Source organism: Pipistrellus hanaki (assembly GCF_964339955.1).
Source record: "Pipistrellus hanaki genome assembly, chromosome: 11".
In the NCBI taxonomy this organism is placed as follows: Eukaryota; Metazoa; Chordata; class Mammalia; order Chiroptera; family Vespertilionidae; genus Pipistrellus; species Pipistrellus hanaki.
Window position 1 is genome coordinate 29,078,861 of NC_140513.1, and position 22,750 is coordinate 29,101,610.

Here is a 22,750-nt window from a genome sequence, read left to right on the forward strand (position 1 = left end):
CTAGACTCCAGGCAGACCTCTGAGACCCGGCTTGTTGTTTTCCCCTTTCACTGCATCTGCGTGCTCTGGTGCGGGTCTTTCCCTCACATATTTATGTAACATATCATCACAGGCACGTCTGTGTGTTTTGTTGATGCCATTTAAATTCTGTTACTATTTAATACCAAGAACATCTAAAAAGAACATTTTGAAAGACTTGAAAAATCCAATTGGTCTCTTGGTAATTTGATTGTAGGAAATAGGAGAAGATAGTATTCTGGATAGAGTGCTTTTAAATGAATCATCATTGCTTTCTGGTACAGGCAATGGATGGGCTCAGATTGGTTAGGAGAGGCTCAGCTGCAAGTGGCAGAAAAGCCAAAATAATGATGGCTTAACCAAGATGGATGCTTTTTGTCTCTCATTGAAAAAGAAATTTGCAGGAGACAGGGCAGGGCTGACAGGGGGCCTCATGGAGTCTCCTGGAAACCAGACCCCTGCCCTCTCCCTGTTCTGCCATCCCTAGAGCACAGCTTTCTGCAGATGGATGAGATGCCCTCTAGCCTCCACCATTGCTCAGTACCTGCACCCCAGGCAGACGAAGGAGGGACGGAGGGAGGGACAGGAAGGAAGTGCACTCGTCTTTGAAGATATCTCCCAGGAGTCCCACATCCCACTTTTGCTCACACACTATTGGTCAGTGTGTAGTCACATAGCCACTTCGAGGTGCAAGGATGACCGGTGTCTTAGTTCAGGCTGCAGAGCCTGGGCCCTGATCGGGTAGCTTATTTGGTTAGAACACTGTCCCAATATGCTGAGGTTGTAGGCTCCATCTCCAGTCAGGGCACATACAACCATTAACCAATGAATGCATAAATAAGTGGAACAATAAATAGAGGTCCCCCCCCCCCCAAAAAAAAAAACAAACACACACACAAAACACCAAAAAACAAAAACAACAACCTACAAAACAAAACAAAACTAAAAACACACCATAGGCCGAAACCGGTTTGGCTCAGTGGTAGAGCGTCAGTCTGCGGACTGAAAGGTCCGGGGTTCGATTCCAGTCAAGGGCACGACCATTGGTTGCAGGCACATCCCCTGTGGGGGGTGTGCAAGAGGCAGCTGGTCGATGTTTCTCTCTCATCGATGTTTCTAGCTCTCTATCTCTCTCCCTTCCTCTCTGTAAAACATCAATAAAATATATTTAAATAAACAAATAAATAAATAAATAATTACACACCATAGATTGCGTGGCTTATAAACAATGGGAATATCTTTCTCACAGTTCTGAAAGCTGAAGGTACATATACAAAGTTTTGCTCACCAAGGGAAGCTCACTTGAGCCTTGGGGTCCAGGGCATTTTTTGGGGAGTCAGTCACATTGGCATGCAGTGCCCATATGACCAGTCCTAATCACTCAGTCTCCAGCCCGCCCCTCAGAGGTCACACTGATGGAGTGTGGTCCGACCCCCCTACCCCTTCAATAACTCACATCGTTAGCATAACCTGCTGGGCAAGGTCCAGTTCTGAAGACCTTTAAAGTGTCCAGGGTTTGGGCATCTAAACCCATTACTACACATTTTCCCAAAGTCACACACCTGTGCCAGAGCCAAGCTCAAAATGTCCTCCTCCTTGGAAGTCATCAGGGACACTCAGAGGGAGTCTACTTGCCCTTGGCAGAGGCAGGTCTAGAATGCTCATCTCCGGACCTCTGTCCAGCACACCCACAGGGTGGAAACCATGATGTGGGATGGATTCTTGCACTCAGATTGGCTCCGACACTTAGGGGCTGTATGACCTGAAGTTATATAAATTCTAGGTGCCTCAGGTTGCTCATCTGCAAATATGAAGATGCTAGGACCATCGTCTACTCATATAGAGTTTCGGTGCAAAGTAAATATGTCAATTAACAGAGGCTCTTAGAACAGTGACTGGCATACAATATGTCCTTGATAAGGGAACAGTAGCATTGCTATTATCAGCACACTGTTATTCCTCTGAGTCCCTTTTTCTTTAAAAAAAAAATATTTTATTGATTTTTTACAGAGAGGAAGGGAGAGGGAAAGAGACTTAGAAACATCGATGAGAGAGAACCATCGATTACTGCCTCCTGCACAACCCCTACTGGGGATGTGCCTGCAACCAAGGTACATGCCCTTGACCAGAATCAAACCTGGGACCTTTCAGGCCGATACTCTATCCACTGAGCCAGAAACTCCCGGAGCTGGCTCAGAGCCTGGCTCTTGACAAATACAATCTGTGCAATTTTGGAAAAGTCACTTGACTTCTCTGGACTTTAGTTTCCTAAAGATGCTAAGATTCCTTTCACTTCTATGCTCAGGTGCTGAATATGAATATGCTTCATCTGTGTCTTGGGCTATTTAGTCATCACAAGTATGCACATAGTGTGCGTGTGCGTGCGTGCGTGCGTGTGCGTGCGTGCGTGTGTGTGTGTGTGTGTGTGTGTGTGTGTGTGTTCCTGGACAGAGGCCAGGGTAGCTGAAAGCAGCAGGGATTCAGCTCATGTTTCTTCCCCCAGGTTCTATGTTGTTGGGCAGTCCTGGATCACAGGCCTGTCAAGGATCCTGTCTGTGTTTAGGATGAGAAACCCTCGGCTCCACTCAGCCCTCTCTCCACGCTGTCAATGGCAGTGCAGTAGGAAGATTTGGAGAAGACAATCTCCTGTATTTCACAAGCTTTGGAGTTGCCCTGGGACAAAGACCCCCCAAGCTGATGGGCACCCTTCATCCCTCCTGAGAATGCAAGACTGAATTTTCACTCAGCCACAACTTTGGGCTCACAAAGAGGCAAGTGCTCGGTGGCGTTTAAGAGGAGGACCCCAGGAAGAAGAGGGGTGACTCCTGTGAATCCCTTCCTTTTCCCTCCTCTTCCCCCACCCCACTCCTTCTTCCCCACTTTTCCTTTCCCTCTCCCCCTCCCTCCAAAGGCTATTCTGTTCTCTGTCCTTTCCCCCCTTTTCTCTGCTGCCCCCCTCCTCCCCAGCCACCCTCCGAATTTCCAGAGGAAGTGCTACCTCCAGCAGGTACTGAGCCCGCCTCCCTGCCTCAGCACCTTGCAGTGCCCCCCACAGCTGGGGCCTCACTCAGGCTTCTTTTTTTAAAGCGATTTATAAAAGGAAACAGACGCTCCCCATGCAGCCCGAATAGCAGCATTTCTATCATCGGTTGTCATGACGTGAGCTGACAGGGGAGCAGCCCCACCACGGGGCTGACAGTTTGATGGGTCTAATTTTGGCGCAGATTTCTGCAAAGAGGCAGCTGCCAGGAACGCGCCATTGGTGGCGAAGGAGGACTAAGTGGCTGGGGAGGCGGAAGGGGAAGCAGGCAGGCGGTGGGCGTCTACCATTGCAGCTCAGTGGGCGCCACGGGCCTGTGCAGCACCAGCATCGCCCGGCGAGTGACTTGAGGCTCTCTGCAGAATTACTCAGCATCCGCCCAGTTTCCGGAAGGGGCCCATTTTCGGTCTCTGTCTGAAAAAACGGAGGTAGAAATCAAATAAATTTCCTCGAGATAAGGAATTTGGTCACGGTGACAGGGGACCCTGCAATCCTCATTCTTGGTCCTGGGTACACATCGCTTTGTGAAGCAGAGATGACAAGGTAGCATCATTTCCCCCTTCACACTTACCCCCACTTACTTTTCCAACATGAGATCCCAATGCACGTGACAGAGGATTTAATGACAAGAAAAACAAAACAAGGCCGGAGTCTTTCCTCCCAGCTCTGTGCTCCTGTTCTGTGTGTCCTCTCCCTCCATAGTCACTGAGGTCCAACTTGGCAAGTGATGGGATCAACCAACTATCGGCTGCTGCTCTCTTGTCCACACCCTGGCTTCTTATTTTATTCCCTTTGTGGATTGGGAAGCCCAGGAACTGGCATCATTTACTCATCCCACAAACATTAATGGCCCTGTGTGCTTGCCATTCTGCTACACACCAGAGCCATGAAGCTAAATAATGCATGCTTCCTGCCTTTCAGGGTTGGAACATCTAGTGGGGAGAACTGATATGCAGAGAGGTAGACTTTGGAAATGCAAATTAAACACCAACTTGTGATTCTCAGATTGGTAACATTTAGAAAGCTTGTACATATTAAGTGTTGTTGAGGGATAAAGCAACTGGGTCTTTTATACACTACTACTGATACAAGTACTTGAAAGTAGTTTCATATCTATACTAATAAAAGCCTAGGTGGCATATCGCCCTTGCATCATCACAAGATGGCTGCTCCTATGACGTCAAAAGATGGCTGCCACAAGATGGCCACCCACATGTCATCACAAGATCAGGGGAGGGCAGTTGGGGGTGAGATCAGGCCAGCAGGGGAGGACAGTTGCGGGTGATCAGGCCAGCAGGGGAGGGCAGTTTGAGGCAATTGAGCCGGCAGGGGAGCAGTTAAGGCATCAATCAGGCCAGCAGGGGAGATTTAGGGGGTGATCAAGCTGGCAGGCAGAAGTGGTTAGGGGCAATTAGTCAGACAGGCAGGCAGGCAGGCAAGAAGTTAGGAACCAGCAGTCCTGGTTTGTGAGAGGGATGTCCAACTGCTGGTTTAGGCACGATCCCATAGGTATTGGGCCTAAACCGGCAGTTGGACATCCCCCGAGGGATCCCAGATTGGAGATGGTGCAGGCTGGGCTAAGGGACAACCCTCTGCCCCATGCATGAAATTTGTGCACCAGGCCTCTAGTTATTTAATAAAGGAGAAGATGGAAATATACTCTGACTGGGAAGGCTATAATTATGTAACCAGGAGAAATGATTGTGCATGCCCTATGACAGTGATGTTCAAAACAGTAAGGCATTGGAAACAAAACTAATATCCATTAAGACCAGAGTGAGTAAAAACATTTTAGAATACTATACAGCAGTGAAAGTAAATGAACTACTACACACATCAACATGCAAGAATGTTACTAACAAACAATAGAACAAGAAAAGCAAGACACAGAAGAAGGTATTGAATGTGACTTTCTTTATACAAAAGTAAAAAAACGGACAGAATTAAGCTACATATATAGTAAGCATATTTTTAAAACCAAAAAGGGAATGATATGCGCCAAAACCAGAATAGTGCTTACTTCTGAGGGTGGGTGGGACTTGAGAGGGGCACAGTCATAATGATGTCACGGCCAAGTCTTTGTACAGGCCTATACCTGGGATGTTTACGATATACAGATGGTGTTTTTCCTTATTAAGAAAGGAGTTCTATAGAGATAAAATTAAAATAATCCTCACACTTAAAAAGAAAGTATAATTTAATAATTTTTGACATATTTTTCAAACTCATTTTGGTTATTCTAAGTCCTTTGCATTTCTGTACCAATTTTAGGTTTAATTGCTTGAGGGTTGAGCAATGCCAAAGGTTCTTTTACATCAGCTTTCCAGTGACTCCAGTTATTTAGTTAGTGAGAAAGGAGGTGGGGCAAAGAGCAGTGGTGGAATCAGGATTTCCAACGCGAAGGTTGAGGATCTGTGGCAGCCTGGTGCCCCAATGAGAGGAGGCCAAGCCCACGGCTGAGTTGGGCCAGCACAGCCAGTGGTGTTCATCCACAAAATACTGGGAAGCTCCCCAAACACCCCATGACCTGGGCATCGAATGGCACCCTTATCCTGAGTATCACCCTGACCATTTCCTCTGCTGATCTCTTTGAGGATGTGGTGGTGACAACATACTGACAGTCAGAGCCAGAAAGGTGATTCCCATCTAGTGTCCAGAGTCTTGGGTAGTGTTTTCACAGCTATGTCTCAGGTGAGAACATTATGAAGAATGAAGTGGAAACCAATCTGTCCATGAATGTGAAAGACCCCAGGACTCCACTTCCCTCTGCCTAAATCAAAATCACTAGAGAACTGCATGAAGGGTATGGTTCCTCTCTTCTCCCCCAATGCACACAGGCATTTGCTTGGGTGTGTCAGAAAGCTCAGGGAGGCAGATGTGGAGGACACACATCATTCAGCATCCAAATTCCTCTCTTCTGTTGAGCACCCTGATTTCCTGTTGGGGAAGTTTGCTATTTTGCATTGTCTTGGTGGGTGGGCAATTCCTGGTGGTAGCCATCTCGTGTTGCCTGCCACTGTGAATGTATAGACTGAGGCTTCATCTATCTTTTTGGAGTGCTTGGGGACAAGCTTAGCCTGATGAACATTGCATGTGGAACAAATGAAGCCAACTTTGGTGGGAATGGGAAAGTAAGAATCTGAACTGTATCAGAGGCTGTGGCTGGCCTTTGTCCATCATACATGATGACGTTTTGGTGTCCCTTATACAGTGCTTGTTACTGAGAAGACGCTCAGTAGATGTTAAGTGAATCAGTGCATGGATAGCAATACTGTTAATGGATTCTATTTCTACAAAACAAAAACGCTTTCTAGGGTCTCAGACTTGTCGAGCTGCAACAGAGCTTGGTTTTTTGTTCTCTTCTAATTCAAACTCTTTATTTTAAGGGAGGCCACAGGATGTGGCCAAAATATCTCTTCCCTTACTTGCAAGGTCCAGGCAGTGTTGGGTTCTAAATATTCAAACACCCAGTCTATTTTCCTCTCACCTACTCTATCTGCAAGTCTTTCAAAGTATCTATAATAATGAAAGTGTAATATGCTAATTAGCCTAGACAGCCAAACAACCTTTTGTATTTCCTTCTGGACAACCTTCTGACTGTGAGAGCTGAATCCCTTGCACGAATTTCATGCATGGAGCCTCTAGTATTTAGATATTTGACTATTTAACTAGCCACACATAGACATAAGCATATTTATAGAAGAACCACTGGAAAATTATACCAGTACCAAGGAAGCCTTGATATCAGCCAAGATCCAGAGAGCAGCAATTAAAGATGCTAATTACCAGGACTATAGCTGGTTACTAGGTCAGTGGTTGGCAAACTCATTACTCAACAGAGCCAAGTATCAACAGTACAATGATTGAAATTCCTTTTGAGAGCCAAATTTTTTAAACTTAAACTTCTTGTAACGCCACTTCTTCAAAATAGACTTGTCCAGGCCGTGGTATTTTGTGGAAGAGCCACACTCAAGGGGCCAAAGAGTCGCATGTGGCTCACAAGCCACAGTTTGCTGATCACAGGTGTAGGTGGGTCATATTTAGCATGATCTTCAGGATCCTGAAACATCCTTTTACTTTCTTTATTGTGCAGACCAGAGTTTTCTGTAAGTTACTTCCTTAAGTCACTAAGGCAGGCTCTTGGAAAATGGCTGACACTTCAGCCTTTTGGATGGGACTACTGGGTTTGTGTGTCCAGATGGTCTGCTTCTAGAATCTAGAACACAAGTGTGGCAGCTTTCTAAAGACGTTTGCACTGAATGCAGATTTGCTTCAGCAAATGTAACCTGTGTGAAGAAGCTTTCTAGCTCATTGTTAGACAAACAGCCTAATGGCCAATGCCCATATTTCTTACCAGGCAAATAGGAGAGAAGCTGCAGACAAGTCTAAGACTGTCTTTACCTGAGGGCATTGCCATTAGTCTTCAGTAAACAAATTGTATGCTGTTAAATCTCCATAAAGTTTGTGTTTGTCTCTTTTTGAGTTTGGTATCCATGAGGGAAAGTAAAATCTCAGTTTGAAACCAGGCCCTGGCGTCTGCAGCCAGGGCCCCTCAGTGGGAGCTGAGTCCTAGCAAGAACAAGGAGTTGGGTTCAAGTAGTTTGTTTGGGAGATGGAATGAGGGAGAGGAGAGAGTGAGGCAGGAAAGAAGAAAGAGCCAATAACAGTTGTGATCATGACTGTTGTGGGCAACTGAGGTCCAATCCTGCTGGGGATCCTGTGAGAGATAGTGTAGGTTGCACCCCAGGTTCATCTCATGGCTGGGGAGGGAGATGCAGTGTTAACCACCAACTCTTGTCCTTTATTGCTTGAGGGCTGTTCTTGAAGTGTCCACTCCCTGGCATTTTCTGTGTGCAGGTGACCTCTGAAGTTGGCCAAGTCATGTGGGTGGGGGGCCAATGGCATATGCTGCACTAAGGAAATGCTACTCCAGCTACTCGAGAAAATAGGATCTTTGTAGAGCACTTTATAGTTCCTCTCTTTAAACATCACCATGACAACCACCACAAAATGGAACACCTCAAGTTAGGAATCATTTAAAATTTCAGGGAATGTGGACTCTAGGAGAGATTTGCATTTCCATTTGATAAAAAAAAAGCCTTTACAGGAAAAAGTCTATACTGTAAGTTAATTCCAGCTCTTTATTGTCCATATATATGCATATATATGCTGTTAGCATTAATACCCCTCTCTCTTTCTTGCGTAATTAGAGTACAGTGCCAAAAACCAGGACATTTTTATTGATGATATTGACATAATTTAGTGACCTTATTTGCAGTTCACATGCATCCATTTGTGTGTATTCAGTCTGATGTAATTTCATCACCTGCATAGATTTGTGTGGCCACCACCACTTTGGAGACACAGGACAAGGCCTTTGCAAGGATACCCTGTACTACCCTCTTTAGCCCGAGCCACTTCCTTCTCTCCCTCATCCACCAGCCCTGGCAGCCATTCCTCTCTTGCTCCTCTCTATAATTTTGTCATTTCAAGAATGTTTTATAAAATGAAATCATGGAGATAGAACCTTTTGAGATTAAAAAAAAATTAAGTCTATCTTCCTTCACATTCATCCAAATTGTGGCACCTATCAATAGTTTGTTCCTTTTTATCACAGAGTGGTAAGTCATGGTTTGGATGTGTCACAGTTTCTTTAACTACTCACCCACTGAAGGACATTTCATTTGGCTCCTGCTTTGGGACTTTGTGGACAAAGTGCTATGAGCATCTATGTAGGTACAGGTGTCTGTGTGAACATAAGCCTCCATTTCTGTGGCATAAATGTCCAAGAGTAGAATTGTTAAGCCAGATAGTAAGTGTATGTTTAGTTTTATTAGAAGCTGCCCCACTCTCTTCCAGAGTGGCTGTGCCATTATGCACCCCAGCAGTGATGCACCGGGGATCCGTACCCTCACCAGCATTCAGAGTTAGTATTGATCTGATTTGTGTCCATCAGGGAGTCAAGGGGATGGTCTTTGTTTGGTTTACAGACTTTATAGGAAGTCAGTGCCATTCTTGGGCCACCTAAGTGACATCTCTTACCATTCTTGCTCTTCTGTTTTCTGACTGCTTCTCCCCCAATATCCCCTCCCCTTTTAACCTTGAAATAGCAACATATATAATAGTTGTAATAGATCAAAGCATTTCAAAAGACTAACTTCTCTCAGGTTAAAATAAAGGGCCAGTCCCCAGTCTGCAGAGATAAGTAACTGACTCATATCAGCCTGAATCAATGTGGGAAGATGGATGGGATAGAGAAGAAAATGAAGGGTGGAGAAACCAGAGGAAAATGACCAAAAGAAATCTATTTTCATAAGATGAAAGGAATATTGAAACAGTTTGTGAGACACATGAGATAAGCTAAGTATGCACAGCAATGAAATTTATTTGTAAAGATACTAGGCTGTGAGCTACTTTTAAGAGGGGCTGATTGGTAACAAAGAATTAAAGGACTTCAAGTAACATAATTTGGGTTGAAAAGGGCACGAACTTTTATCAGTGTAGATGTCATCTTAGAAATGAGGCCACTAATGATGTAACTAATGCTCAGAGCAATTAAGCTGTTTGTCCAGTCACACAAGGAGCTGACTGCAGATGGGAGCCAGAGCCCCATGCAGCACAGCCTGGGGTGCAGGGTGCTTCCTACACAACTATGTGGGTAATTCACTTACAAAATTTTTTTAATTTGATCTCTATCAGGTATTTTCATGTCATACCAGGCCATATCTGGCTTTCCTTGGCATGCCACCTGCTATAGGCTGGAAGCTTCCCAGTTGTTCCAAACTGGTTTATACCCCATTGAACTTTTGAGAATGACATTGGAGGGCAGTTGACATTGTGTAGCACAATGGAGGGCCTTGTTTACAAACATTCTCTTGTCTTTAGGTGATGGACGGTTCAGAGGTAAAAAGAAGAGCTGGCCATTTAAAAAAAAACAGATTAGCCAAAGTAGGCTTTAAAATAGCAAGACTTAAAGTGATTCAATGTTAATTGACTATTGAGTAAGGAAGAAGTAGGGAGTTAATTGAATGAGTGAGTTTGGGGTTTCGGATAATTTTTTCATGATGTGAAGGAAATTATTTCAGAGTTGGGCACAGGTCAGGAGGAGAGAGAGAGAGAAAGAGAGAGAGAGAGAGAGAGAGAGAGAGAGAGAGAGAGAGAGAGAGAGAGAGAGAGAGAGAGGGAGAGAGAGAGAGAAAGAGAGATATGCAGCATGATTTTTGGAAAGAGTAGATGAAAGCCATTTCATTTGGTGGGAAACAGTCTTGTTGGACTGTTGGTTTGTCCTTTAAGCTTGTGAAATCATATTAAAAAAAAACATTTTGGATTGTTATAAAAAGCTACATGCTATCTGAAGAAAATTTAATATATGGAAAAGCAAACAGAACAGAATAAATATCATCCATGATCTCATTATAAGAACCACTGACATTTTAGTTTGTATCCTTTTAGTCATTTTCTAAGAATATATATCACATATATATAATTTTTATAAAATATAGGATCATATTGTTTAGTAACTTTATGAATATCACACTTAGTCCATAAACACCTTTATAATATAACTCTAAATCACTGCCTAGTATTCTATTGTACAGATGTCCTATATTTAATTCACCCAATATTGTTTCCTTGTTATAAAGAATCTTATAACTTTATTTTTGTGCTTGGAATTTCAGTGCCAAATAAAATGTAAATTTCAGAACTTTTGATTTTTATTGGCAATTAACAACCCAGAAAAAAAATTGTATCAGTTTATAGGGCTTTCCATGTCCTTTCAAAAGTGAGTTCTATTATTTCTCTTTTAAAAAACTATGTTTTTATTGATTTTAGAGAGAGGAAGGGAGAGAGAGAGAGATAGACACATCAATGATGAAAGAGAATCATTGATTGGCTGTGTCCTGTATGCCCCCTACTGGGTATCGAGCCATGAACAAGAATTGAACCATGACTTCCTGATTCATGGGTTGATGCTCAACCACTGGGCCATACCATCTGGGCTAGTTCCATTATTTCTTTTTAAATTGTCAGTTTGATAAATAAAAATTAGGAATACTTATTATTTCTTTGATTGTTAAGGACATTATATTTTTATAAAAAACAAATATTTGGGGATCTTTGTAACTTTTGGATCATGTTCTTTAATTATTGTGTTTTTCTATTGGGGTGCTCATCTTTTTCTCATTGATTTTTCAATGTTTTATTAAAATGCTGAGTTTATTTCAGATATGTAGTTTTGTCTCCTCATCACATACATTTGAGCACTGCTGCTATTATGTCTTGTCACAGCATTCCATTAGTGCTTAAAGCCAACCAAAGGGTGGAATTCCATCTTTAAAAACTAAACAGGCATTTTGGACAACACATTTTTGGCAACGGTACCTGGGCAGCATTTATCACCCAAGGTAGTGTGATATTCATTATAGTGTGAGTATCCACATGACTACAGAAAGAAAAAGTATGCCCAAGTAGGGAAAAGAACTCAAAATCAGAATTGATTGGAATTAAAAACTGAGATTCCAAAACTTACTTTTCTCTGCTATTATGACTTAGCTTTAGACAGGACATTGGCTTCTGTTTGTGTTTTAGATTTTGGGAGTGACTCATAGGCACTTAGCAAAAGTAACTGATTAAATTACCCTTATCAGTAATGACGTTGTTGGGCTTCCTTGCTATCAGACACTGAGCTCACCAACTGGTCAGCATTTAGTTGACAACCTGGTCACCAGTGAAAACATGTGGGTTAAGTCTCACTTTAACAAGTTTAATAGTACATCAATTCAGACAGTAGTTGCTCTATTGTATCCAGACATTATTAAAATTAAGAAGTGCTATGCTAAATTGTTTGTTTTCTTTATTCACACAAAACAGATGCCCAAGACTCACTTTACTTAGACATAGTAAATTAGGGTCGGCTGTGTTGAGTTAATTGAATATTTTGCCTTCTCTGGAAGAATAAATGTTGTAGCAATTCTCCTGCTCTTGCTGTATTTAAAAACAATATAGATATTCTTAATACAATTTGATGGTGTTCAAATGCCTACTTGGAGTTCAAGGGTTAAAACCCCAGATTCTTATGTAGTAGGTTGGGAAAGGGCTGAGGACTGAACTGTGTGTTCTCCTCCCCTCACATTCATATATTTTAGTCCTAACCCCAAGGCGACTACTATAGTATATTTGGAAATAAAGGTTTTAGAGGTAATTGAAATTAAATGAGGTTAACAATTTTATACAACTGGTAGATTTATAAAAAAGATGAATGAGAGAGACCTTCCTTTCTCTCTCTCTCTTCCTCCCCTCCCTTTCTCCTCCCACTCCCCATAACTGCAACAGAGGGAAGGCCATGGGAAAAGGTGGATATCTGCAATCCAAAAAAGAGAGCTCTCGCCAGACACTGACCCTGCTGATTTCTTAATCTTGGACTTCTAGCTTCCATGACTGTAAGAAAACAAATTTCTGTTATTTAAGCCAACCAGTCTGTAATATTTTATTGTGGCAACCCAAGCCCATTGAGAGAGTAAAAAGGAGATGGAGCCGAAACCGGTTTGGCTCAGCGGTAGAGCGTCAGTCTGCGGACTTAAAGGTCCCAGGTTCGATTCCCGTCAAGGGCATGTACATTGGTTGTGTGCACATCACCGGTAGGGGGTGTGCAAGAGGCAGCTGGTCGATGTTTCTCTCTCATCGATGTTTCTAGCTCTCTATCTCTCTCCCTTCCTCTCTGTAAAATATCAATAAAATATATTAAAAAATATATTTTAAAAAAAGGAGATGGAGTGTGAAATACATTTCTGAAGGGAATCAACTGTAGTTAGAGACTGAAAGCAGGGAGCATTGCTTTGTGAATGACCCATTACAGCTTGGAACCTAGCATGGTCCAGTGGAGACAGGACCTGCCTAAAAACATGCAACTGGGTTGACCTCTCAGCATCGCTGTTAGCTTGCTATATGACCTTGCTCCAGGTCTCAGATTCCTTACATGCAAGAAGAGGTGATGGAGTTAGCTCTTCTTTATGTTCATTCTAGTATTTTGAAAAGCCCAATTGTATTCTAATTATTGGAATATTCCAGTGAGGTGCTGCAGAGTTCTCTCATGAGTAGACTTTGGGATCCTTTTTTAAGTGAGTGGTGCTAGCTAACAAGGTGATATTATCCCATCTTTCAACCTTAAACTCAAAGTTCATTTTGAAACAGGAAATGGTAAGGTGATGGAATATCCTCTAACACCTCCAAATTGTGTCTACCACCCATATGCAGTTTGAGATGCTTTGTTTTATCAATGGAGAGATTTCAATGAGTGAGTTAGAAATATTGGCCCAGAGGTATTCTTTCTCCTTCTCTTGTTCCTCCTGAGGGGAAAGAGGTGATTTGGTGACAGCTTTTAAATATGGCAGTTAAGAAACCGGTTTGGCTCAGTGGTAGAGCGTCGGTCTGCGGACTGAAGGGTTCCGGGTTCGATTCCGGTCAAGGGCATGTACCTTGGTTGCGGGCACATCCCCGGCAGGGGGTGTGCAAGAGGTACCTGGTCGATGTTTCTCTCTCACCGACGTTTCTAGCTCTCTATCTCTCTCCCTTCCTCTCTGTAGAAAATCAATAAAAAAATATATATATATATTTAAATATGGCAATTAAGACATATATCTCAACCGTTCTCCATCTCCTCAAAATAAAAGGAAAGCAGACCAGCTCTGGCCAAGACATTTGGCCCACCGAAAGGATGGTTCCTTAACATTAACTACGGGGTTACTAGAGGTCGGTGACTAGGGGGACTTTAAAATGAAACGGTATCTCTGTGTGCATCATGCTTGAACATGGCAGCAAACATGACCTTTCATTGACCCAGGCAGCCTCTTTAATGGTGTATGAACCTGTAACATCAGCTCTTAATAATGTGGCCGCTCTGGACCACATCATAAACTTTAATGCACCAATTATAGTGATGATAATGACCTTAGTGCTTCCTGGGCCAAATCTCATCCTTCCCCACCCATTCTTTCTTTGAGAGGACATTATGAGAGCAAGGGTAGTGCCATTTCATAGGGGATTGTCACCGAGGAGGTGGCAGTTGATCAGAGACCTAAAGGAAGTGAAGGAGGGTGTCACGAGGACCTGTGCGAGAGCAATAATCCAGGCAGAGGAAGAAGCAGAAGCAGGCCTAAGACCCTAAGTTGTATTAAGCAGCTTGAAATTGCATAGGGATGGTTTATAGGAGAGTATCCCAGGAAAGAAATGGAGCTCCTTCATGTTAAATTTTTAAGGGCACGATGAGAATGAAGCACTGGAAAAGAATAATATGGGGCTTTCTCTTTCCACTGCCACATGGGAGCCCCATCCCCTGTGAGCCATCCCTCCTCATTGAGCAGGTTCTAGAATTCTTAATATATATATATATAATTGATTTTTACAGAGAGGAAGGGAGAGGAATAGAGAGTTAGAAACATTGATCAACTGCCTCCTGCACACCCCCTACTGGGGATGTGCCTGCAACCAAGGTACATGCCCTTGACTGGAATCAAACCTGGGACCCTTCAATCCGCAGGCCGACGCTCTATCCACTGAGCCAAACCGGTCACAGCTGCTGGTTCTAGAATTGTATCTGTATTCAATCGGGCTAAATTGGGTTAGGCCACAGAAACCTTGCCTAATATTTAGCTCATGAGTGAAGTCTGGAGGTAGGAGGTTCAAAGGTTGGTTTAGCAACTCAACAACCTTTCTCTCCTGGTGATAAGATGGCTACAGTAATTCCAAGCCTTTCCCAAGGGTGCCTTAAATATGAAGGAAGGTGAAGGTTCAAAAGGAAGCCTCTAATTTTCTCCAAGAAAAAATGAGCTCCTTAGCAGGATTCTGCTTAAGTTTCAGGACTGGCAGTCAGTCAACAGCCCTCCCCTAAAACTTACTGGTACACAGGAGTGGACAGCCAGGCTTGACTTGCATTGAGCTTGGCCTATCCTCAGCGGCTGAGGGAGGGGCTTACCTACTCTGAACTTCTTGAGGCCAATCCAAATTGTTTTCTATGACTATGGAGGGAGGGACCGTTGCAGGTGACCTGCCGTGCCTGACACACCAGCATATCCACGAATTCCCCAAGTTTAATCACAGAAGAGATGACAGTTTTCCTCTCTGTATTCTGCCCGGATTCAGAACCTTATGGGTGTAGTTCCTGACCACATCTAGAGGATGGCCTCACCCTGTCCCAATTGGTTCCTCCAGAAACTGACCTGGGGAAGAGATTTAAGTGCAAGGAGTGTCCTTGTCAAGGAGGGAGATGTGATACAGGGGTGGGAAGGCAGCCGATAAAGGGTAAGTTAGGGAACAAGCTGCCAAGTTGAGCAACTGAAACGTAATCCTGTGGGGAAATGCTGGGGGCGCACATGCCTTGGAATTATTTTACTTGAGAGTGAAAGGAGCTGAGGTTTTTATCCTCCAATTCCCTTTGTTGACTGGCTGATGGCAGCTCCGGGCTCAACCGGCCTGGCCTGCACACGTGGGCAGAGGGGTCTCCTGTGGCTCTGGAAAAGCCCTCAGATGAAGAGATGCAGGAAATTCCTGGTTGGGGTCATCCAAAGCCCAAAGGTAGGTTCTAAGGGACATGGGAGGGGCCTGACAGCATTTGCTGCACACCCTCCCGCTAATGTACACAAATCTCTTCCTCGGTGTGCACTAAAATGCTTAGATCTGTCACTTAATCAGTATTCCCCAGAAACTATATGCTCTTCAAAATGCATGTGAACCAGACTTGTATAACTTTATTGACCCAGCAATCTGCACAGTACCGTGTGTAAATAAGTACTCTGTCTTGTACATTTTGAAGGTGTCATGTTGGGGATAAGAATGACTTCGTCCAGCCACAACATTTGGGCTAGTAGTTATTATCCTCATGGTTAGTTTATACATTGATACCACCCTTCTTTTTTTCTTTTGTTTTTTTTTTCCATTTAAGCAAATGGCTCAATTGGTCAAGTCCTTGGAGAGCACATCCTGTGTCACACAGGGTGAACCTACACCACACCAAGGAAGTGGAGATGGCAGACCCCTATTAACGTGATTAGAGTCAGCCCAGTGAAAAAATACAGCACTCCAAATTTTAGAACCATAACCACATTTTAGGCCTAAAGATTTCCTTCTGTCTCCTTTGAATCCAAATGAAAGAAGCACAACATTTTTTTTTTAAAGTCTTTATATGGAGCATAAGCTGTTTTTATAAATGTGGGATAATTCATTGAGGATAGAAGTAGTGTTGCAGAGGCATCCTGAGAGAATCTTGCTTTTGATGTAATCTAGTCCGATGGGTTATTTTTCTTTCCTCCTGCTCCCCCACCCCCTGCCCTCCCTCCCCCCCACCCTGCTAATTTTTGCCAAAATGAGTTTCCATATGTTTTATCTAAATGAGTCACATTCAGAGAAATCGTTCAAATGATCCGTGGGCACAGATAATTTTCCTTCATTGGTGCTTGAAGGTGGGTGGTTATGAGTGGAAATGGTGGTGGGCTCTTCTCCAAACCTCAGATCCTCTGGCTTGCTCCCATTCTCTGAGCATTCTGCATCTCCAGCTTCATTCTATACCAGAGGGAAATAGCCTTAGTAAATTGCAAAGATTATTCAATTTCAGTCCACTTTAAGTGCCCTTAAAGGGAGACTGCACTCATGACTTCTCAGGGGGTAGGTGATGCATCTTGCCACGGATAAAGTGCTGGTTGAGAGGTTTTAAATCACATTTGTAGCTTGGGAGACTAATACTGGAGGCAGCTCTCTTCTTAAAAAGTAGTGCCATCTGTGTCCCTGACTGTACAGAGGAGAGGGTGGGGGTGGGGAAACCAGAGCTAACTTGTTTTAAGACGGAGAAAACCATTCAAAGGGTGTCTTTCCAGAGACATAAATACCTTACCCAGGTTAATAATGACTCTCATTGTATTTTATACTTTGAGCCAGAGGGATGCAATTGTTTTCCCTGTGGCACTCTGTATTCTTCAACCTGAAATATACACAAATCTGAATCCAAACGAGATAAAGCATTTGATCTAATGCTAAAAAACAAAAACAAAACAAAACAAAACAAAAAAAACCAAAACAAAAGAAGAGAGATCTCTATTGACCAAGTTTAATGCTTTATTTGAATTTTACCCTTCCAATCAAAGGTTATCTTTATGAGTGAATATGTCTGGAGCACTGACATCTGGATGGCTTAGATATGGAAGGTTTATTTGTAATTCCTCCCTCCCCCCCCAATTTGGTTGATGCTCTTAAATGAATGGGTATTCTGTCAATTGTTTTGTGGATTTCATTGTTACTTGGGTTCAATAATCTCTATGGCCTCTTGGAAAAGACTCAATTTAATTTCACACACTCTCAGTGAGCACGGGCATTGTGTCTGATGCTGGGATAATACTCCAGCCAGTCTGTCTGGAATCCTGCACCATTGCTATGCTCTCAGAGGGACCACCCACAGCTTATTATTCTCACTGATGTTTGATTTTGTCCCAAAAAGGGATAAAAAGGAAAGTAGAAGAAAAAAGAAGCTAAAAAGGAAAAAAGGAAGGAAGAAATCAGGACTCTAGAAATTTCAGATTATTCTAAGCAGAAAGCATGTCTGTGATAAGAACAGCTGAAGTGGCTGCCAACACCTTTTCTTTCCCTTTTGTATCTGCGAACATCACTCTGTTGGATGCATTCCACTTTGTGGGCAGTGCGATACACCCAGACTCCCGCGATTCCAGCTCTTCAGATGTTTCTGAAGTCGGTGAATGTGAAGTTCTTCTCTGGTGAAGAAGTAGCTCATGCCCAACCTGGCTGTTCCCTGTCTGCTTCGACAGCCACGCTGGCTTGGGTGGAAATCTGTGTCTCGCTCTCTCTTCCTTCTCATTCATTTCCCTTGCTGGCTGGGTGGGGCTCCTGCAGCAACCATCCCACTGGCCCCTGTTAGGTTCACTTATTTCATGGACCAAAGTGTGCGGAACATAAACAACCAAAGTAAGTCAGGGTCAATAGGTCTGCCTAGATTGTCATTATTATTTTTTAAATGTATTTATTATTTAGACTCTACTTATTTCTAAGGCAGCTTTGTGATGGCAAACAATAAAAGAAAGGTAAGTAATTAGACTCATATAACAGGGATAAAAAATTGAAAACTTATCATATGAAATGAAAGACCTAAGATAATAATAGCTATTATAGTTCAACACTAATTTCAGTATAGGCTCCTAGGCAGTCCAAATTTAAAAATAGTGAGGGACTACACTTTCATTACCCAATGAGAAAAAAATACATATTCATTCACCAGCAGGCAAGTTTTCTCTATAGACCACTAACTCTTTTTTTTTTTTTTTAAATCCTCACCCAAAGATATTTTCCCATTGATTTTTAGAGAGAGTGGGAGAGAGAGGGAAAGACAGAGAGAAATATTGATGTGAGAGAAACATCAATTGGTTGCCTCCTGCATGAGCCTTGACCAGGGCCTGGGCCAGGGAGGATCCGGCAGCCAAGGTACATAATTTGACCAGAATCAAACCCAAACCCGGACCCTGTGGTCCTCAGAGTGATGCACTATCACTGAGCCAAATCTGCTAGTGCAATACCATGAACTCTTAATTGATACTTATTACACAAATTCTTGTATACAGTCAAGGACTAACTATCAAACACTTTGAAAAGAAATTTGTTGGTTCATGTAGGAGAATCAGTACACTTTTTAGTCTTAACTTCATCTAAGATGCATCTTATCTAGGCCAGGAACCTGTGTTACAGAGAATCAGAATAACCAAACAATGCTGGAGAGTTGGGAGTCACACTTCATTTACCCCAGTGAGCTTAGAGAAAATGAATTCAAGTCCTAAGCAAGTCTACAAGCAGAACTTCCCTTTTGTTAGAGAGCCAGCCCTACATGCACTTAGTGGTTATCTCGCTGCTGTCCTTGAAAACAATAGAGTTCTATCCAATTTAAAAAAAAATGCACCTGGCATGGCATTGAAATTATGGGCATATCTAGTCTCTGGCCTACAAGGCCAGACAGCTAAGTTTATCTTCCTTATTATTCAATCAGGCTAAAGCAGGCTAGAAAGCAAAGTTGTTATTATTATTATTATTATTATTATTATTATTATTTTTAGAATAGAGGCCGTCTAAGAAAAACAGTAGAGAATTCCAAACAGTAGTTTTACAAAATAGGGGTTAGCCTTCTCACATGGACATGAACTTTTGGCAGGAAATGTGACCACCTGCCCACTTTTATCTTGTACCAAAGGGTTTGCATCTCAGGCTCCTAAAGGATTCACCATGTGCTCTTCCTGCAAGTGTATTTGCCATGGCCATGTGGTTACTTGGTTACATGGTTCATTAAAACATTTTTCCCCCCTGAAGAAAGTATTCCTTTCCTTTTTTCCTTTTTATTTTTTCCTCAGCTTTATTGAGATATAATTGATATATAACATTGTGTACGTTTAAGGTATACAGTATGATGATTTGATACATGTATTTTGCAAATTGGCTACCACAATGAAGTTAGTTAACATCTACATTCCTCACATAAGTACCCTTTCTTTTGGTGGTAAGGGTATTTAAGATCCACTCTCTTGCCAAAACCGTTTTTGGCTCAGTGGATAGAGCCTCGGTCTGCGGACTGAAAGGTCCCAGGTTCGATTCCGGTCAGGGGCATGCACATTGGTTGCGGGCACATCCCTGGTAGGGGCTGTGCAAGAGGCAGCTGGTTGATGATTCTCTCTCATCAACGTTTCTAGCTCTTTATCCCTCTTCCTTCCTCTCTGTGGAAAATCAATAAAATATATTAAAAAAAATCCACTCTCATCAATTTTCAAGTATCTAGTACAGTATTACTACCAATAGTTTTATGCTGGATTTATATGTCTTATAACTGGAAATCTGTATCCTTTGACAGAAATCTCCCCATTTCTCCCATCCCCCAGCCCCTGACCATTCCACTCTGTTTCTATGAGTTTGGCATTTTTAGATTCCATTTATAAATGAGCTCATACAGTGTTTGTCTTTTTTGTTTGTTTACTTTTTTTTTGCTCAGTCTAATACCCTTAAGTCCCTCCATGTTGTTACAAATGGAAAGATTTCTTTCTTTTTATAGTTGAATCATATTCCTTTGATATATACTACATTTTCTTTAGCTATTAATCTATTGACAGACACTTAGGTTGTTTTCATGTCTTAGGTACTGTGAACAATGCTGCAGTGAATATGGGAGTTCAGATATGTCTTTGAAGTATTGATTTCAGTTAGAGATTCTTGAAATTGCCTCTCTCCATTCACCCTCAGAGGTCCTTGAGATAAGAATTGGTTGCCTCTGTCCCTAAAAGTCTCTGATTATTTTTCAGGCATCCTGCTAGCAGTGTGGTACCCTGTTACCCAAGAGATCACATGTGAGGTGTGCTAATGCTGAATGCTGGTACTCTAACCACTCAGTAGATGAGAACCAAACTTTTGGAGAGACCCTCGAATTAGGTATCATTTCATTTCAGCAGCCAGTGCCACAACCAATTTTTGTTTATCTTTAGTATTTAACAAAAATGTTCTTCCTCATGAATATTTAGGATATTTAATTTCTAAAACTCTGCCGAGAGCAATGACATCACAAGTGAGTAATATGTCCCAGCTTCAAAGGCTGACAAATAGTTTGATGAAAGCAGCAAATTGACTCTGGCTCAGAGCCATTTATATAGCAGACATAGAACCCAGATGTCAAATGTCAAATATCATTTAAGAACGAAAGAGCACTAAAGCAACAGAACATTTTACCTGGATAGGTGAAACTACCCCAGTCAGGAGAGAACACAAGAAGGGAATACCAAGGATAAAAACACATGAAAAACATTTAATAGCTCCCGGAACATATGGAAATTAATGATATTCAGATCTTGCCGAATACCGAGATTTTTCATCTTAAAATAATCTTCCTGCTGATGCACAGTTCCTGGAGGGCTCCCAAAAAGCCACGGAAAAAATTATATGCAGGCAAAAAAAGCAAATCTCTGAGAATCAGAGAACAGGGTAGAAACAAAGTAGAGTTATTTGTGACTAATTGAAGAGACAGTGTTATGGAGATGGCACCAGTTGGGACATGGATCCATGTCCCAGTTTTCTCCTTAACCATCTTAATTGGTCATAGACAAGATTCGTGTCCTTAATCTCCTTATTGTAAGGTGGAGTTTTGTTTTATTAACTTTCAAGGTACCTTTACATCTTTAAAACTGTATAATCTATGTGAATGACAAAGACTCAGTACCCAGAATGACTTAAATCTGAAGAATCTCTACTGAAGTGGATAGACTCACTCCAGACAACCCAGTGTTTGGAAATCTATTAAGAATTTATAGCAGAAGGAAGGACTGCTCAACTTCCAAGCTCAACCACCACTCTACCACATTATCAGAACAGAGCACGGGTGGGAGAAGACAGGGAAAGGAAATAGAGCTAATCCATGAGAAGCTGACGTGTAGCCACAATCCCCATTCATCCCCACCTGTTTTTGCTTGTAATGGGGATTGCATTGAGTAAAAAGGTTTAGTGGGGCTCTGGGTGGGTTGGCTCAGTTGGATAGAGCATTGGCTCCTGGACTAAAGGGTTCCATGTTTAATTCTGGTCAAGGGTATTTGCCCATGTTTCAGGCTTTATCCCCAGGAGGCAGCTGATCAGTGATTCTCACTCATCATTGATGTTTCCTTCTATCTCTATCTCCCTCTCCCTTCCTCTCTGAAATAAAAAATTATACTAAAAAGAAGGTTTAGTGGGGTTCAGTGCAACCCCTAATCCCAGGAGTGATATTTCAGTGAAGATAGACTTCTCCAGCTAAAAAGGAAAAAAGGGAGATGTCCCTAAGGTCTGGGTGAATGCACTCAACAATGACATATCTGATTCTCTTACACTTATTTACTATAATTGAATCAGAGCTTCAAAATCCTTGAACTCTGTCTTCCGTTTAACCCCGAGACCTTATTGGCAAGCAGGATGCCTTCTAGAGAGAGGACAAAACCAGAAAGCTTTTAGCTGGCCATGGATTCAAGAGCGATAGACCTTGTTCAAACAGCTCTGAGACCTGCAAAAATCACAAGAGTGTTGGGAGGTCACCAGTAGATTTTTGAATTATTAACACATGTTTAACAATTAAAGAAAGACATACTGATAGACCATCAAGGCAATTAATTATTTAGTTGTACAAAGTGAAGAATGGAAAAGAGATGAAGTACAGTGGGGTAAGAATCTTAGGCTGCAAAGGCAGGTATGCATGAAATACCTGTCATGAAATTTACTTCATCTGAAATCAAATCAAATCTAACTCCAAGCCCTCATTCCACAGGGCTAATCTAAATTTAACTTTAGGGGTTATTAAAACTTTTTTCCCTACCCTCTGTCAGAATCATGCAAAAATCCCTACTGAGAAAGGCTAGGTCTTATATGAAACTGATGTTCAGTGGCCAAGTCTACAGAAGTGGTCTGGCTTCCAGCGGCTCTGCTGATTCTAAGGTATGGGTGGGGACAGAAAAAATCTTGCCTAGGTCTTGGATTTCTTAGGTGTACCCCTCCCCTTCATTGCCTCTCAAAGCTTACAAGGTAGCCAGATGTGTTGGCCACCCTGGGGTCCCCCACCCTTTAACAAACTCAGGGCCATCTTACTTCTTCTCTGCTGCCTTTCTTTTCCTGCAAAAGCATTAACTTCTCTCCCAATTCCCTTCAGAATTT